The sequence below is a fragment of the Etheostoma spectabile genome, chromosome 8 (assembly GCF_008692095.1).
Source record: "Etheostoma spectabile isolate EspeVRDwgs_2016 chromosome 8, UIUC_Espe_1.0, whole genome shotgun sequence".
NCBI lineage: Eukaryota > Metazoa > Chordata > Actinopteri > Perciformes > Percidae > Etheostoma > Etheostoma spectabile.
In genome coordinates, this window is record NC_045740.1 from 9602553 (window position 1) to 9622039 (window position 19487).

The 19487-nt window shown below is 39.8% G+C and overlaps 1 protein-coding gene across 12 annotated transcripts in view; it reads right to left on the minus strand.

Moving 5' to 3' along the window:
• The window catches only part of mef2aa (myocyte enhancer factor 2aa), a 63603-nt gene extending 44566 nt beyond the window's left edge, over window positions 1-19037 (minus strand). For 9 of the 12 annotated variants that reach the window (XM_032523211.1, XM_032523209.1, XM_032523207.1 and 6 more), the window contains exon 1: window positions 14806-14983. The gene's annotated coding sequence lies outside the window, so the exon portion shown is untranslated. Of the gene's footprint in view, window positions 1-12221; window positions 12350-14805; window positions 14984-18770 lie in introns of those variants that run through there. The other 3 variants (XM_032523214.1, XM_032523203.1, XM_032523204.1) reach the window with 2 other exon arrangements.
• Between the last annotated feature and the right edge of the window lie 450 nt (window positions 19038-19487).

Consider the following 19487-nt stretch of genomic DNA (forward strand, 5'->3'; position numbering starts at 1 on the left):
TGTGTGTGTTTGTGTGTTTGTGTGAATAGATAAACATAAAAAGAGAAAAGGCAAACTGAGCCTGGAAGCAGAGACAGGACAACACAAGACTATTGAGACACAGCCACGTGATTGATACTTGATTGATACAAAACAGACACATGATTGAAACCTTTGTTCTTTCTCAAATATGTGCTTATTCATATGTAATTACGTCCACCAACTAATCAAAGTATTCTCATAAGCGTAGAATCTGCCATTCAGAATCATTTAGAATACATACAAGCAACTTGCTTGTATGTATTCTGCATAGACAGTAAAATAAGGCACACAGCCACGCCGTAGACTTCCAATGACCAGTGAAGTCTATTAGAAGCACTTTTCCATCAATGGCTGAGCGTTACTGTGCAACTGCAGACTGAGCTTCAAGGCGTAGATGTGAGAGAAACCTGTCTGAAAGTTGTAAGTCTTCTGGTAGCTGTGCAAAGAGAAATCTCAATCAGTCCGAATCTTGCAGAGACAGAAAGTATATGTTAGGAGATAACATAGGCACAGGCTTCAACACAGGCTTAAATAGCTAATGTAAGTCGAAACTGCCTCCAAGCTTCTTGTGCCTGTGCGGTAATTCCTCTACTACACGACAGAAAGTTGCATGGTTATGACACAATTGTTAGCCTATTTTTACAGAAACGCCTGCTATGGAGCCATAACGTGAGATACAAGGTAATTAAGCCTTTTATTCATTGTTGTGTTTCTTCAGAAATAAACAATGGACAAATAGAGTCTTTAAATGCTTTAGATGTAAAGATATTCACTGGCAAAGTGATGCCAAAATGAATGGAAGTCAATGGAATGCTAACGGTGGGTAAAGGCAAAATGGCTCCTTAGGAGGTATGCTTTGTGGAGAGTCACTTACCCCCTTGATATTCTGCCATGTTGCACCTCCATCTTGAAAATACATTAGCCAAAGAGGAACACACCTCCACGTTTCACACTTTTACACTCATTGGCACCGTGAAGAATGCCGAGGGGAGATTACTTGATTGCTCGATCTGCCGACAGATGTTAAGGCCTGTTGAAGCTGAGGAGCTCACTGATACTATACTAACATTAACTTGCATTTGTTTGAGAACCTGATAGCTGACGTTAGCAATGAAATGTTACCAAAATAACAAAAACAAAAAACTATTATTACACTGGAAGGAACACTCACGGAGGAAGTCGTCCTTGGAATAATACGCCCACCGTAGAAATGGGAGGGACTAAAAAGTAATATTCAGTTGGTTGTAATATACAATTTCCCTGCTATATGGGAGAAATTCTTACACAATGTGGCTTCAAAGTCGTCCAAAAAAGTTCAATGTAGCTTTCCACTATTACATCAAACAATATATGAAGGCAGTGGCCGGCCATTTCTGTGAAATCAGAAGAAACTTACATGGTTAGCTAACGTAAGAAATGTTGGGAACGTTAATTATAATGATTTATAAATGATTTACTCCATATAGTTTTTGTAACACATTATGGACGTTGTCTGGCTTTTTTGAGCTTATTATTATCAAACCTTCAGAAACTGGAGTTAAAAAACAGTAATGGACTACGTTGTCTAACAGGTGCAGCGCCATGTAATTATACTAAGGGGAGCCTTTTCTATGAGGACAGCGAGTGCAGCATCAGAGCACCACCTGAGCATGCCTGCTCACAGCAGCTTACAGCCATTTATAAGGTCTCTATTTATTCACAACACCAGTAATCCTATAGCACAAACTGTGTGCGTGTTTGTGTTACATATACAGTACTAGAAAAAAACTTGATGGTCTGTCTTTTGGGCAGAAATTTGTACATGCCTAGTTTGTACACACGTACAAACAGCATCTCGTCATATAGTCTTTTAAAAGACCTTGATGTAATACACCTGGTCCACTTTCATATAAACCAGTCCAGCACTTCTGAAAGTTGCTTACCAAACATTTGTAACACATAAATCAATGTGCAGAGAATACGTCGCCATAGGAACAACCATATCAGCTAGACAGAAAGTCAATATGACATGTCGAACAGAACGAGTCCATGCCTCACTCTACCTTCTGTTAAATACACATGCACGCTGTATCTTTGAAAGTTACTATTACAATCGTTTCTAAACAGAGCCAATTTGATCCTCCATGACCAGGTGTGAGACTTGTCGAATGACAGGTGGGCCATTCTGCCTCCTCCTCCCTTAAGACGGACCATGGAGACACTGGGAGGCTTGGTGACAGGCCTGGCCCTTTCACAATCAATAAAACATGCTCAATTCCCAGTGTAATTATACTGGATCCAGCACATCCTCCTCCCTCCCCGCTTGTAAGCCTGTGTTCACTCCACACAAAGTTGAGGCATTACTCCCTTAACTGTTGTCCTATATAAAATGTACCATAAAATTACATAGTAGATTCATGTTGCAGATTTTGCTGATCGAACAAAAAAATGAGGCCAGTGTTATTTTGTACGTGTATATTATTCTATCAGCCACACCACTATAATCCTTTCCGCTCTACATCTCAAATAAAGTTTATTCAATAGATTTATCCTATCTCACTTGCGTTTAAGAAGCCCCCACTATGCGCTGCAGGCATGCCTCCACTTCTTTAAAGGTGATGGACAGCCGCCAAAGTCTTGAGCATAGCCGTGACAGTTGTGCTTCCTGTGCAAGGCAGCATAAGCCTCAGTATCCTACCACAGGCCGTGGGCAGACAAGACTCAACTTCCTGCCCCTCCACTTCCTGTTATTCAGGACCCTTCTACATGCCCTCCGCGGGGGAGTCAGAGGGAGCCGGTAGGAGATGGAAAGGAGAAAGAAAGGGAGGGACCTCTTTCTGATCTTTCCCCTTATTACCATCCTGACTTGTCTGAGACTAAACAACAACAGAGGCTCATCTCCTGTTGCTTCACTCTGTGTGCTTATTATGTTTACTGGAAGGATCATTATGCAGGCTGGACGATGTGCACACACTGCTCCCAGCTCTCGGCCACTCACTTTACAATTAGCAGGCAGAGACCTTTCCTTGTTATTCAAGCACTCAACCGGTTGCATAAGACTGAATCACAGCTCCACCAATACTAGTAAATATACATTGAAACAACATGATTATGACAGAACTACATTTCTGATAGGATGCAACAGCCTCACGCAGAAATCTGATGTGCAAATTGGGATTCTGTGAAATAATCCATGACAACGTTCTTAAGTGTATCAAACCCCCAAAGTGTCAACACTGTGGCTCGGTTGTGCTTAGCTTCTGGCAGACTGGAGACATAAAGCGAAGCAGCCTAAATCCACAGTTTTACAGATTTGTTTCAATGGAGCTTTGACACCAGTGCAGTAGGAAATGAACATCCACCTCTTTGTTCTCGCTTTCATCAGGAGGTGCTGTACCTGTAAATGGGACTGTTGGCCTGAGGGGAGTGGAGGCAAGCCAGCCCTCTCACGCTCTCCCTTTTGTGAGAGCGCGCTTATCTCCCTTTCCAGCAGTGAAAGGCAGGATTGTGGCCCCAGCAGCATCACTAGTGTTAATGTCTCCTGATGCTAATCTGACACACGGCTGATCCCTCAACAACCACTTTCTCCATCCCTTCTTTTCATCCCTCCCCCTCCTTTCTTTCTTGCGTTTTCTTTTCTTCAATTTCTTGCTTTCCTTTTTCTTTCTCTCTTTCTTTGAACTCATGTTATACATTCCCTCACCTCAGTTTCCAAGGCAACTAATGAGATATAATTAATAAGAGCTATCGCAAGGGCATGTGAATGAAAAAGTGAAAAAGGAGGCTTTGAGAAATGTAGAAAGAGAGGTGGGGCAGTCTGCAAAACATGGACCTTCTGCAGCCCTTCCCCTTTCTCTGTAAAGCAAGGCTTGGGGTGACTTTTCTCGTACCGGAGAATGATTTAAATAATATTTAACGGAAAGGGTTAAATGATTATGATATACCTTGAAGATGTTGAAAGAAAATCAAACATACACATGGTTCGCACAATATAAAATCTGCAAGCCAAACTGTTGACATTGTAAAATCAAGACTGGCAAATGTTTCAATGATTGCTTACAGATTTAAATACATGTAAGAAGGTTGTCAGGGATTTTTCTTATCTTATTTCATTAAGCAAAATGTTTCTTTTGAATATAAAATCAGTCCAAACCTAAACTCAATCAAGTAAGATATAAAAATGCACTGTTCAAAAGGAGACAGTGACCTGCAGAGTAGGGACAGTCAAAATGACAGCAGTGAGAGCCTGCACTGAAATGGCGCTAAGCAGACAGCGAGTGGTTAATCTGCCCTGATGACTGGTAGCTGAGTCCAACTCTCCAATGACCCAGCTGTAATCCCACGTTGGATCGATGCAAGTTCAAACAACTCTCCATGCTGCTAGCACCTTGCTTGGGATGGGGGATGGTGCTGTAAGACAGGGACCAGGAGACGGGAAGCTACTTATCACCTCCAAAATGACATCAAAAGGAAAGAAAACCCCACAGGATGAAACTGCTCTCACTGAGAAAATGTTTCACTTTGGGCCACGTTACACAGCCAACTGAATGGAAAATTATGTCACTCTTCAAATAAATACTGGACATGTATCCAATCTAAAAAATCAGAATGACAATGAGTGGATATAACAACCAATAACCAAAGGACATCATGTGCTGACAGCATTACCAGACAGACATTCTCCATCTCACTCTCACAGTACTGTCAGGAGGACTATGCAAGGTGACTTTGACTAAGTGCCTTGGGGTTTCATATGAAAACGCCTTTGACATTACATTAATTTCATGTCTCTTTTTTAACTGACTTAGTGCCACAGAGCCCTGGATACCAAGGAAAAAAAATGAAACAGACATTTTTGCTTCAGTTTCGAGGCGCAGGCAGCTTGGATCCAGAGGTCAGGAAGACAACAGTGACATATAGGTGACATGATCAGCTACCAACTTTTTCCTTACTTTAAGAGTCGTTAAACAGAGGGAGGAGGAATTCGCTCAACGGAGCAGGATAAACGTTAGAAACTTTCCACTGCGCTTCATGTGTGTGTTTGGGTTTGATAGCAGGTGTGTGTATGAAAAAGAGACAGAAAGAAAACAGGAGAGGAAGGGAGGGAGAGTCAGACAGAGTGGGAGAGTGAGGACAGTATGACTGTGTTAACTATGTGGAAAGATGTAAGGGAAACAAGACTAAAAGAAGCAACCCGCGCCCATCCCATCCCACCTCAGTGGAAGTGTGCGGTAGCGGCGTTGTAACATAATTACTGCTGGGACACTTCTATTCCCAATGATCCATTTGCGTCAGTCAGGTTCTCGAGCCCAGCCAATGAATGGATTCTCAGTTTCTCAAGGATAAAGAGATGACCCTCTCCTAACAGTTATATCCATTTCATGTAGAAAAGCTACTCTCCTCCTCAACATAAATCCCTTGTTGCATATTTGAGTGAAACTTTTACAAACAAAGAAAATGATGATAACTTCCTTGATGCAAGAGTAGGATGAGGAATTATGTCTCGTTAAAAATGAATGCGCTTGACACCTGAGAAATCATAGACGTTACGGTCCAGTTGCTATAGTGTCCTACTAGCCCTGGTTTATGCGTCTAGTATTACCGTTACGTTGGAGTCACAGAGCTAAGCCTCAGACTTTCCGAACGATAATTACACAGCCATCTTTGAAAAACTTAAAGGTTTTTCAACAATTAACAATTAACAACACCAATCTTCTAACCATCGAGATGACCCAACTTAAAAAATAGTGTTTAACCTGTTTCATCTTTTTTTTCTAATCCAAATAAAGATGGTAGTTAGAAATTACATATTTACTCGCTTTCATGTCAAATGTCGCATTTATATTTTGCTTGTATTTTACAAAAAGAGCAAAGACGTGTGTCATTTCCGGTTTCCTAAATTAGGAAATCCAGTTGCAACTTGAGAAAAGGGCTGAAACATTTCTTAACTGAACATATTTCTATCCAGATGGTTTGAAGAGTCTTTGAGCATTCTGAAAATACCTTCAGAACAACAATAAGTGTTAAAAGACCTTCTAGAATTTAAAAAAATTGCTGGGTATTTTTTTTCTGGAACACATGGAAGCTCAGCTCTGTGACTTGAATGTTTTGGTGATACACGAGAGACATAGTCTGGGGCTAGTGTCCTCCTTGAGTTTCAAACTATTACAGTATTTCTCAGACCTTATCTATTAGGTTAACCTCCTAAACCTTAGACATAATTTCTGATAAGCCAATCTACCGTAAGTCATGATATATCAGTACAATGCAATTGACAGACTAATAGCTGACTACTCACTTCATATCAGTGCCATCGGTTTAACAAACTATGTCTCTCAGCAAAAGCCCTCCATCACCAACATTCCTTATGACAGAATGTCATTTTAACAAGTCAATGTCTTGACATGGCACAGTATCAGTATTCAGAACTCTTTCTGGATGAACATTTCCTGTGTCACACTTTTGTGACGCCAATTTAAATGTTACACATCTGAATCTCAATTTAAACTATTTCATTACTTTTGTTTTTGAGAGATAACTTGCTGTAAACTGGTAGAGAAAATATTCTGGCCGCTCTGTTTGTCTAACACTTGCACAAATAAACACTCGCGCACAAATAAAACTAATGCGTGCATGATCCTAGAGGTTTATAAATTTGCATAGCATTGCAGTATCGTGCTGTTGTCTGATGTGGTTCGATGGCATGAGTCCATTTGCATGGTTGTCTATCATCAGATGGACTTCTCACCAGGGAACAATAGTAATGCCAACACCACAGGGAACAACAGTACCCCACCCTCCCAGGAAACCCTGCGAGCTGTGTTAAGTGCCATGGCAGCCTTTTGATGTTGCGCAGACCGCAACTCAGAAATGGTAAACAGCAAAGATGAACCAAGATCTTCCTCCAGGGGGAATCCACAGTGTAAGGATATTAGGGACGTCATGCATAATGTGTCTCAGCAGCAGCACATTTACCCGATCTCAACACATCTTTGTAAACACTGTGGATCCAAATTAGACACTGAGATTCCAGATATTCAACTCAAACCCCCAATGTTTGATGATCTGCCGGCAGATTTAAGTAAATAAATAGTGAGCGCCGCAGAAAGACAACCGTTTTTGGTATACATGCAGTCCATGTCCATATTGTTTAGGGTTATAGTTACTGCTTAACTTCAGCAAATGTCTGCTTTTAATGGGAAAAAATATTAAAAAAGCTCAGAATAAATATTTGATTTTCTCTCCCCATTTTTATCTTCCACTTGATGCCTCTTTCCCACAGTGTTCCATTACATAAAAGGTTTATGCAATCTGAGCAGTGAGGATGGCCATGACTCATAACAACAGTGAAAGGGGCTAGCTAAAGTAGCATTGATTTTTTTTTTCTTACAATTTCATGTTATAGAATTAATCCGTTAATGATCTCACACAGGCTGGTTATTAACACATTTCATTTCATGTAAAACATTTCAAATAAAGCCACTACTCATCTATTTCTGGAAAATGTGTGTACAGTATGACACATACATATAGTGTTTAGAATCTGGGTTTGTGAATGTTTGTCATAGGTTTTTATATTATAAAGTTTCTATAATGTCACACTGAGAGGCAGTTTTCATTTTGAATAATCAGTCTGCTTTGTGAATGATGAGGATTTAACAGTAAACAGTTGTTTCAATAGAAGACTATACCTCAAACCCCTTCAGAGAGCGAAAGGTACAAGGAATGTGCATGGCATATCATCATGTCTTTATCACTGATACAAGTTGGAAAATTGACTTGAATCTGAAAGACTTTTTCTCCTGTCTATCTCAATTTGAAAAATCTATTGACATCAATGAACGGCATTCACCAAGCAAATAATCTTAGAGGCATTTCTACAGCCCACAGTTTCTCCCGAATCAGATGATGTGTGCTAGCTGTCACATGAACACTGTGTGCAAACAGTGTGATAGAGATAGAGGGAGTCAGACAGAGAAAGGAAAAGAGAGAGAAAGAGAGAAAGACCTCTACAGGCCCTGTTGCTGCTCGCCTCTCCAGGAATCTTCTCAGTCAAACTGTTGATAGCCCTCTGGTCCTGAGTCTCAGGGCCAGCGGCTGGTGATGGATGCCCCCGCTCCTCCCTTCTCAACCCTTATATACTTTCTGAACACCTCCGGCAGTTGGACCAGTGACAGAGGTTGTGGGGCAGAGGGAAACTAAATCAAGAACAACACAGTCTGACATGAATACAGGCTGGCAACAGCTCACTAGTGGAAACACTACACCATTTTCAACTACATTTGCAGCCCACAGCACACAGATGGAAAGTGGACTGGGAGAAAGGGGGAGAGGATAGACGGGCAGACGCACTAACAGCGGGCATACATAACACCTTACTCACAATCACAGTCACACTCTAGAGCGCTGGGATCTAAAGACTGGAGATGCAATGAAAATACTTTTCTGAATGTTCTTGATATTAAAAGAATAATTTTAATTGCAAAGTACAAAGATTTTAAAATTGTGACCTCTCAATTAGTAAAGAGGAGTAACGTTTATCATTTAGGATGCAGTCTGAACTTACAAGCGTTACAGCGTAACTTGTTACAAGCGTAGAAATGATATCATGGCTAGTAAAAGTGATACTTGGCAAGACTTACAGTTCCCCTAAAGTGGGCAAGGTAATCCTTGAATCGGCACACACAACGTAACAAACTGTACCTCGTTTTAATGCATAATAGTTCGGAAACTGCTGCCCTAGCTAAAAAAGAACATACATGAGGCGTTGCAGTGTTTACCCTGCTAGAGCTAAGCCCTTACAGCAGAAAGGAAGACAACTTTGAACTGCAAGTCAGAGCCCTGTGGTGGGCTTCCAGAGAGTGGTGGGGGCTGTGTCACTTCCCTTACCCTGTTCTTATGGTTGATATGAGCTGCGGAATAATGGGAGGAATCACATCCCCCCCAGCTGTCCTGGTTCAAGCTTCTCAGACAAACAGAAAAACAACGATATCGTGGGCCGGAGCTCCTTCCTGCAGCTAAGGAGGCCACAGGGCTACTCCAGCTGCGTTAGGTCCAAGTCTTCCTTCCAGCAGCTACAGGACTTTAAGTCATCACATTTGCGATAAGAGATGTGACAACCAGGTCTCACAGCTGTATTTACTACACCGGCCATTGATAAAAACTTTTCCATGGACTCTACTTCTTGTTATCTTAGCTAACATAATAGGAGGCTAGATTAAAATGTTTTCAAATCACCTAATTTAGCACCCCTTAACAACGGTGTAAACAGCTTCATCACACAGAGCTTACCAGACTTTGAAAGTTTACTTTGCACACAATTCAATTGTTTCTCTTTTCCTGATACTTCTACCTAATTGACTCTGTACAAAGCCAGGGAAGTTAAATCTCCAGTGAGAGATGCTTTTTAAGATCTACAGTAGAACATCAGGAATTCAATACAGTGGGGTATATTAGCAATCATGGGAGATCTTTTGATCTAGTAAATTAGATTATAATATATTCCTTTGATTTATGTTTTTTATTTCAGAAGCACATTAAAATTCAGTTTAAATGCAACTCAGCAAAGAGATGTCTTTCTTAACTTCCTTTTCAACTATTAGTAAAACTACAGCTCTGTACATGATTCAACTTCACATCACCAGAGTACTGAGTAGCAACAAAGTCACTCACTATTAGAACGTCTCCATGCAGGCTTCATGTTTCATGTAAACAACAATAAGAAAATAACCTAAAAAAAACATGACTAATCAACCACAGGACACACACATTTGGGTTATATGCCTTGTACATGCGGCACTGTGGTTTTTCTTGCACTACAAAAAGCCAGAGGACGATGAGGCATCTTAGAAAGGCGCTAAATGACTTGACTTCTCAAAGTCATCACCTTTGCACCTATCCACCACATGCTTCCACAGTTTACCCTCCCGAACCACATAGTGTGTATGTGCTAGTCTTTCTTCTCGATAGAGAATGTGGCCAGCAACTGATGGAACTCAGAAGTCATGATGCACGGTGCCTTGCAAAATAGAGGCTAAAAACACAATAATTAGAAAATACCAGAGCTGGGTTAAAATAATCGATTCTCCAATTTAAATCCATCTTTGTTTTAGTGATCTTAAATTGATTATTAAAATGCAGTAATCCCTCTTTTAATATATGCCTTTTCACCATGGATGTATGACCCACCACAAACTTTGTGGGGGTCAATACTTTATGTAAACATTAACCTGGTGCATTGTGAGCATGTTTGAGTGTTGCTTCCTGTTTGTGCAATTTACAGCAAAGGTTCTCTCATAGATCATCTAAAATAATCTCTTTTATATCTAAGCATACTGTAATTGGTATTGTAACTGAAATTTCCCTAACCCAATTGATATAGAAACAAATCAGAAATGTAATTGTATCAGGACCTTGTGAATCAGATTTGGATCCATTTGGGAAACCATTGGCGATACCCAGTTGTTGAAAATACGAGGGTGTTATTTTTGGGACACTACTCTGGTTACAGTGGCTATATGACACCACGCGTTTGTGTGTTTGTATTCAGATTCACAGACCAGTACAGAATGGACGTGGAGCAAGAGACAGGCTGGGATCATAGTGGCGAAAGCAGATCAGCAGCGGATTTAGAGCTTGAGGATCGTCCTGCTGCTTCTCCTGTGTGGTCCAGGGTGTAGAGGTGAAGGGACCTCCAGTCAGGCCTTGTTTGGAAGAGCAGGGGGCCTTAAGCTCTCTGCCCTGCTAAGCAGCACATGTGCTGAGTTAGCCAAACGGGGTGGCTTACCACCAGAGGTCTCAGTCAAGGCCAGGACTGGTGAAAGGTCACTGCTGGCTGTCTCACTATACAAACAGTGCCTCAGCGAGTAATACATTCACCCTCTGAGCTTCCCTCAGGTTATTAGATGGACTCAACAATACTGGAGATTTTACAGGAGAGTTTCTAAAACCAGTGATATTTTGTTATTTAATGTAAGAGTTACTATATGATTTTTAATAGCAGTAACTAGGGCTTTTATTAATTATAGATATTTGGAAAGTAAAAATATATACATATTTAGATAAGCATCACCTTAGTATGAACTAGATTAATCGACTCAATGATATTTAAAAACGGTATAGAAGTTTATGCACTGTAGTTTGTACACTGTAAGTTTAATAAAGTTTAAATGAAAATTCCTTCAACTTTGAATCAACTACTCAATGTAAAACAGAAAGTAGTATTTAGCACGTTGCTGTTGTCTGTCAGTTCACACCCAGAACAGTGGCTCAAGATCACAGCACATGAAGACCTTGTCTAATACAGGCAGCACAAACACCACACACAGAGAGAAGGCCAGGAACGGAACCCAGGACCTCCCTGCAGTGAGGTACCAGTGCTAACCAAAGGCCCAGTGACCTATATAGCAGTAACCAAACCCATTACAAAAATATTGAGAAAAATATGTGTCTCTTGACTTGAAATCAAATTATGTCAAATGTTCTGCACTAAATGTTTAGTTTAGGTCTGATTATTGGTTTTCTGTACACCAACGGCCAGCTATTTGTTTGCACAAGCCTTTTCTCTTAGTCTACAGGGGACGGTCTCCAGTACTGCAGACTCAAACATTATCTGCCAGGCTCAAGATTCTGCATCCAACCTCCAGGTCTCACAGGAAAACGCTGGAATCTCCATATTGATGATAGAGCTCCAATAAACAATGAATCATGTTACTAAGATGTTTTTATTAGTCAAAGAGAATGCTGAATAGTTACAATGTGACACTGATTGTTATCAGGTCACTTTTTTGTGATCTTCGAGGAAAATCTTTAAATTAAAATAAACTGCACAAAGAAAAATTAAGGACAGTCATTCATTTAACAGAAAAGAAGTGTCTCCAATCATCTCAATGCATATGCCTGTGAATTTGTCCGGACTTTCAGTACCTTATTATAGCAAGTTTCATTAGCCAAACCAACCAAGAAACTGTCCACTCTTCACCAGAAATCTCAACAATACTTAAAGCTCACTTTTAGATAACAACCAGCCCTATATAGATGCGATTTTAATATTGCAAAATAAAATATTTAAATAAAGCCAGTAGACTGAAAAAATAGATTCACAATCATCGAAAAAATTAAGAAATATAGAAAGAATACTAAAACTATGGTTATATCCATAATCACTGTAATTTAATAGCTACAGTAATAGCTTTGCAGTATAAAAGAACATCTTGGCTTACCAAACAATCAAAGAAACACTATCCTCTTTATTGGACCAAGAATGTTCAGCTTCTATCTCATATTTTTCACTCAATACATCCTTGGCTTTCAGCTTTCTGGTGTTTTTTGTCCTCCTTGGAAAAATGTCCTGGGAGGAGGAGAGTGGAGGAGAAAGACTTTCACTCAGTGATTCAGAGGCATCATGTAAACGCCAGCATTCTCTTTCTGACAACCAGCGTTAATTGCAGATCCGACTCGCCCACACACTCCACATTTCTCCTGGAAGGAGAAGCTGAGACACTGAGATTGAAGTGGGATGAGGAGTGCAGTAAAAGATGCTGCAGCTGCCCGTTCCTCACACCGTCACCACCTCTCATTTCTCCCTTTTCACTGAGAGCTTGTGCTAAAGACGCTAACACGCACTTACTCACATATACAGAGATGTGCAGGGGCACACAAACATAACATGTAACAAGGCTAAAACATTTAATAAACAGTGGTAGTCATCGTAGAAAATCATCCATCTATGTACCTCATCACCATATCGTTGGTTAAATGATACAGGGTGGAATCTATAGACATATTATCAAACCTCTCTATGTGTGTTTGCGTAATGGCAAAGAAGAACATCTGGGTCTCTGAGGTGAGAGCAACAGTTCACCACATGCATGAGAGAGACATTTGTGAGGGCTCACGGGCCTTTCCAGCCCAAAAATTTCCCCTTTGACAAAAACACCAAAAATTGTTAAAAGTGATATTCTTTTCGCGGTTGAAAGATCCCTCACCACCTTTAACCATAAACTCACTGATGGGTCAGAGCAAAAAGGCCCTTCTGGCGAGCCCCGGGGGCGCCAAAAGAATGACTACAGATTGAAGGGTGCTTTCTCTTTGTTTTAAAAAAATCACTAACAACCGCTGGTTTTTGGAATTGGGCCTACTTTTCATCAGCCAGCGAAACATAAAGGACATGAAAAAAATATCCTTTAATCTGCTGACAACCCCGTCCCAAGAATTATTTAAAAAAAAAAATTTTGTCATGGAAACGGGTTACTAAGAGAAAAATGTTTTACTTGTGTAAAAATTTTAATTTAACATAGTGGTAAAAAAAACACCCTTCTGGGGTGCAAATACACAATTTTGGAATTTTTTAGTTAAAAACACCCACTTTTTATCTATTAAAACAAAAAACACCTTTACATTGAAAACGCCCAAAACCATACATTTCTAAAACTTGTTTCATAAAAATATTAATTTGTAAACGGAATGAATAGAGCACATATTGGTTATGCTAGTTGTTTTTTCTGCTCAAATTAAATAAAATCTGCTCCTTCTGTCAATTTTTAAGAGCATGCATGGTGAAGACATACGCTCAAAAACATTTGAAAAGGTCAGCTTACTGTTGGCCGTTGCCCACTCTGGCGAGGGGTTTAGGGACCAAAAGTGTTACCGTTCAAAAAACCACCAACAGCAAGTCCCCTTCTTTCAAACTCTGTTACCAAACTGACCATACTGCTCCCGAAATGTATACACTTTCCATAACCTGCCACATTAATAAAAAAAATTAAAGTGGGATCTTAAAGTTATCAAAACAACATTACCTTCAATTTTTTTAAAATTTACCTAATTGGGGCCCCCTTTAACACAAATTAAACCCCAAAATTATCCTTAAATAAAGTAAACAAAGGGTTTTCTTAAACAAGAAAATTATCAAAATATAAGGAATTTCCTTATATCACGTTAAAGTGCCAAAATAAAATAGCTTGGCCAAGCTGCAATTTTTTTTTCTTGTTGAATTGGGGGGCAGATCTACACAAAACTGGCAATAAGCGATTTGATGTCACCGTCCCCCGCCCATCTAATTTTAGTATCACGAAAGAAATACAAAAATGGGAACCCCCTTTACCACCAAAAAAGGCCCCCAAATTAATAAAACACAAATTTACTTTATTTTAAAAAAAATAATGGCAAACTTGTTTTTTCTAGAAGTTGTGATAATGTGCAAACATACAATTTGCTGTGAACTTCATATCAGACCTCAACTTCTATCCCCGGGTTATTCACTGTGTGAACGGTAACCTGCAGTTGTTGTGATGGCCCAACTGTGTTATTATATACACATTACTATTTTGCCCAAACGATGCAAGAGCATCGCGCCTGTTTTACATAGTACAGTTTGACCTTTACACATTTGATCCCGGGATTAACTGTGAGGGAGTTTTAGGAGTCATTAATCCACATATGGACCGACATCACTGTTGACGATGAATCCAGTAAAAGTTTCTCGTAATTGACTGATATCAACAGCGCGCGCGCGTCTGACTGCACCCTTCAAACACATACTTGGTTTTTTTTGTTTTGTTTGTTTTTTACGGTATTAAAACCCTAACAACAAGACTGATGTTTTATGACACGACACAGCTTTTACATCTCTAATTCCGCGCGCACCCCAGAGAAGACGGATAAACAGACAGATAGATGTACAGTAAATGTCTTCGTCTCTCAAATCCTCTCTACGTCTCCCTCTTGCGCTTTTCTACTCTCATTCACTGTAGCTACAGTACCGCTGCCACACTTCGCAACATTGTTTCTATTTCCGTTACTCACCTTTACTCCCAAGTCACTCGCCGTGTATAGACACGCTATATCGGTGGCTCCAGTGGATAAACGTTATTTCAGTTCACATATACACGCTGACTGCTATTTTAGGGGGAGCTGACAAACTCAGTGAAAAAGCCCGTGTCCCTCTTGTCAGCGAGAGACTCCTCCCCTAATCTGACAAACTGCCTCCCTCCCATCCCTCTCTCTCTCTCTCTCTCTCACACACCACACACACACACACACACACACACACACAAACACAAACACACCGCCGTCAAAACATTAGAATAAGTAGGAAACTCCCTGTTTTACTTCGTAAACAAATACAGTAAAAAATTAATCTGAGCCACATGTATTGTGCCATAGTTTACTGAGTATTGCTGTTATACATACATTGGTTGTTAATATAGGCTATTGCTGTTGTTTGACTCGTATTACATTCACAACAACTTTGTTTCAAATAGCCCTTAAAATGAGTCAGTTAAAGCATTTAAAACTGACTGAATTTAGGAAAGCTTTGGCCGAACAAACATGAAAAAAGACACAACAAAAACAAAAGTACAACTATCTGAAACACTTACTGAAGTAGCCTACACTCTTCAACACTAACTTTTCTTTTGGACAACTACTTTCCCATATTTCTTGGCTCGGCCTCATCACATTAGATACATTTGACGTCATATTTCTAAGACAACAGTAATGGAATTTGGTTTAAAGGGCACTTTTCCACAGCCAATGAGAATATGCAGCGTCTGTTAAGCAGCCAATTAGAGGAGGAAGGAGGGACCTGGTGGACTCGCATATGAGCATGTCACGTGTACGTGCAGGATCAGAGGAGGTGTGGGCCTGCCTTGTCCACTCTCGGCCAACTGGGCTGTTTCTACTGGCGTTTGGAAGCAGGTGCGAGAGAAAATAAGCTCAATTCGGATCTACTGTTTAGATTTACGAACGTGTGGCCTGGTTTAGATAAAGTAACAACATGCACATGGACACATTTTATAAAGACATGCACATATTCACATATAGGGTTTGAATGCAGTGTTGGGAAGTAACAAAGTACATTTACTAAACTATGCCTTCATAGTTTTACTTCATTTTCTGCTGCTTTATACTTCTACTCCACTACATTGTATGGGGAAATATTGTAGGCCTACTTATTTCTGACACCCTTACTGCAGATACAAATGTTATTTATTTATTTATACATGATTTTTTTTAATAAAATCTTAGAGTCCATTGATTTAGTACAAACCTACTAATGTATCAGTAAAAATGATCTAATAATATAACACATAAACAAGGTGTAATTTTGCTTCCATAATCAGTACTTAAAAAAAACTTTAAAGTTTAAGTACATTTTGCAGATAATTCTTAAGTTTTCTCATGTAAAAATTTAAAAGCAGGACCTTTACTCAGACGTGAAGTATCTTCACATTGTGATATTTCCACTTTTACTTAAGTAAATTATCTGAATCCTCTGCTTCCACAACAGCTTGCATGCCAAGTTTGCCTGTTATCACATGGGACTAAAGGAATTAAATCCTACATGTTGCAAAAAAGCTTCACACATTAGGCTGCTCCTAATCTCGTGGTAAGAGCATGCCATGTTGCTTTCGAATGACCTTCTTCATCATTTAGGTCACAGGACTTCATGGACACATTACTGATTCCTTAGTGTCATTTCAAATTTGAAACTACAAAGCGTAAGTTTAAATATGCTTGCATCTCTTTTTCTGTGCTTTAGAAATAGCAGTCAAAGCAATCTGGTGACTCTGCAAACATGATCAAAGATTTGATGGCACCATTGTCACAGCTAAATAGTAAAACTGCCTGATTATTTTGGCATCCTCCTCTGATGGCATCCTGTTTTATACACTGCATGCTCACCAATGAAGGGGAGGGGTTTTCATAAAGCATGGATACTGCTGTATGTAGCTCATTTGTATTAGTCTAGTATAGCCAGGTCCCTAGTGTGTTGTGTTACCTTTTTCACCAGTTAGTCCCAGTCCCAAAGGAAAAAGCCATAGTAGTCTTCCTCATCTCTCCTGTTTCCTCGGGCTCTAAGCCAAGGAGTCACACAACTGTCCTAAATGGCTTTTAATGGCCATCCAACACAGTTCCTGCATTACTAACCACACACGCACACACACACACACACACACACACACACACACCACACACACACACACACACACACACACACACACACACACACACACACACACACACACACACACATGTACTCTAGTTTAAAAATTGATTGCTTGAAGTTTATTTACTGTCATTTTTAGTCTGCATGATAGTTTGCTGTTGCTCAGAATTTTCTGTCAAAAAACCCATATCTTATCACTTTTTTTCTGCATGATCTTGCTCTCGGCTCTTGTGTATACGTATGTTCAGGTTAAAAGAGGGCGTGCTTTCTGACCACATGAGGCGATGTGGGCCGACTATTCCTGTAGTTTGCTCGAGCCTTGGTCCCCTTATGCTTTACTGTGCAAAATCAGGCGCCAAAAGCAAAAGACACATGTCAAGCCAGTAGAGACATAAGAGTTTCTTTGTTCATTCTGTCTGCCAGTTGAGGATAACTGCACATTACATGTAAATGAATGTGTATATCACATATGCATGCCCATTCAAACTAAAATAAAAAACATGTAGGCAAAATACCAAACCAGAAGGGAACTGTTATTGTTCTTATGCTGACCACAGTGATGCTTGATTTGAAGTACTCCCTTGTGCTTGTCACACCCACCCCAGTCCTTTACATTGTGTCATAAGATTGCAGCTGCATTGTAGAGCGCTGCGCTACTTTTATTTGTTTATTGGGTAGCTTTTGAATTATGCTTATTTCCCTATAATTTTCCCAATGGCAGTTTGTTTAACAGTAACAAAGAAGAGTTTTAGCAAGTTTCCATTAAGAATATGAAGGCACATTTTTAATCATATCTGTAATCCATATGGTAATTACGATTATGACAAATTAATTTTCTCTGTTATGTCAGTGGCTCAAATTGCATTCAGTGGCACCAAAAAGTATTCACATGGTACTTAATGAACTACCGCAAAAAATACAGATTTTGTAAAATGTATCAACGTAAAGAACTGTTGGTCCCGGACCCCAGCTCAGATAGCTTTTCTTCAAACCAATGTCCCTGCCCAAGCATCATCTAAATGTCCAAAAAGTATATCTGTGGGATACATGGATAATATTGGCTTTTTAAAATTCAGACACATTCAGCTTTTCTTGTTATCTACAAATCAAGACATATGTTGTCATTAATACTGCAGCAACATCATGTGAGTGTCGTATTCTAGTAATTAAGCAACATTTGTAAATTAGTTAGCGTCTTCTTAAAGTATTTGGTACTAAAGTGAAAATCTATAAGCAATATTTTATTATTTAAACGTGGTACAGTATGACAATTATTTCTAACAAAAACAACTGACCGCAGTTTTTATCATCTCACATATTCTGCTCTTTCCTCTTCATGTGAGTAACCATAGTCACAAAAAAAAAGAATAAGAGAAGCCGTCCCCAGCTGTTTTCTTGGAGTGTTTTCAATCAGTGAAGTTTCTGCTGTGCAGTGGTTTAGTGGGTTCAGGCTGATGCCAATTGACAACAGTGTGGATCCAAATTGCTCTCAGCATCTCCTTTAGCAGCGCTTTTGTGTCAACAAACACCCCTTCCCATCTTCCCAAAATGATACCAGCAACAAAGAACAGTGATGCTAGCAAAAATACGAACAGCACTAAGGTAGTGCTATACATCAGCTCATTAAGTTTCACCTCAACATGATGCTACAGCATACGTGGTAAGATAAACTCTCAAATCCACATAATCACACAAAAGATACAATCTTGGATTAGATTCAATTAAAAACATAACTAACCAATCTTGAAATTACATTAGTGTTAATTGGCATCACATCATGTGCAAGAAGTCAAGACCTGTCCTGACACTTGTGTCTCACCTGCTTATTGTTGTTGCACAAACACCTTCACAGAACCTGCTGTTCCAAGCTCCACTCCCCCCCTACAAGGTTTGGCGTTCTTGATCTCTTCCTTTTCTTTCCTTCTACAACACTTCCTCTTCTTTCTGCTGCCTTTGTTTCACTCTGCCCATTGATTTACCTCAAAGCCAGACCAGCTGGCTTTGGATGCTTCCCTCAGAGCCCTAAGAGGCCCGTCTTCACACGCTGTTCCTCCTCTTGTCCCTTGGTCTTTCTGCCAACAGAGAGCAAGGGGGGGAAGAGGTTTGAAAGGTAGAACCTCAGATGGACATAGACATGTCAAGCATGCGGTATGTGACAGGGCTTGGCTCCGGGCTCTCTGGACCAGCCACAGCTGTCAATCCTAACTCCAGAAGGTGTTAAAGATTTTTCCTATCTCCCACAGAAGGCTGGGAGTTGTGTAAACATGTAATTTTCTACAACATAGTGAAAAGTTTAAAAGAAAAAAATTACTAATAGTTCATCTGTGATTCTTCTTGGTTTAAGGTAAAATAAGTATTCATAGTACAACATGTTTTATAAACTTTATTTACCAAATGTCCATGCAAGGTAGTTTGCCTTTTTAAATTAGGGGGGGAAACATTTTTTGTGACATAGTATGTGATGCTTTTCAACAAATTGCAGATACATGCCAAATAGCAGTTTGTTTCAGCAGGGGTCTGAAGTGCGACAGCTGGC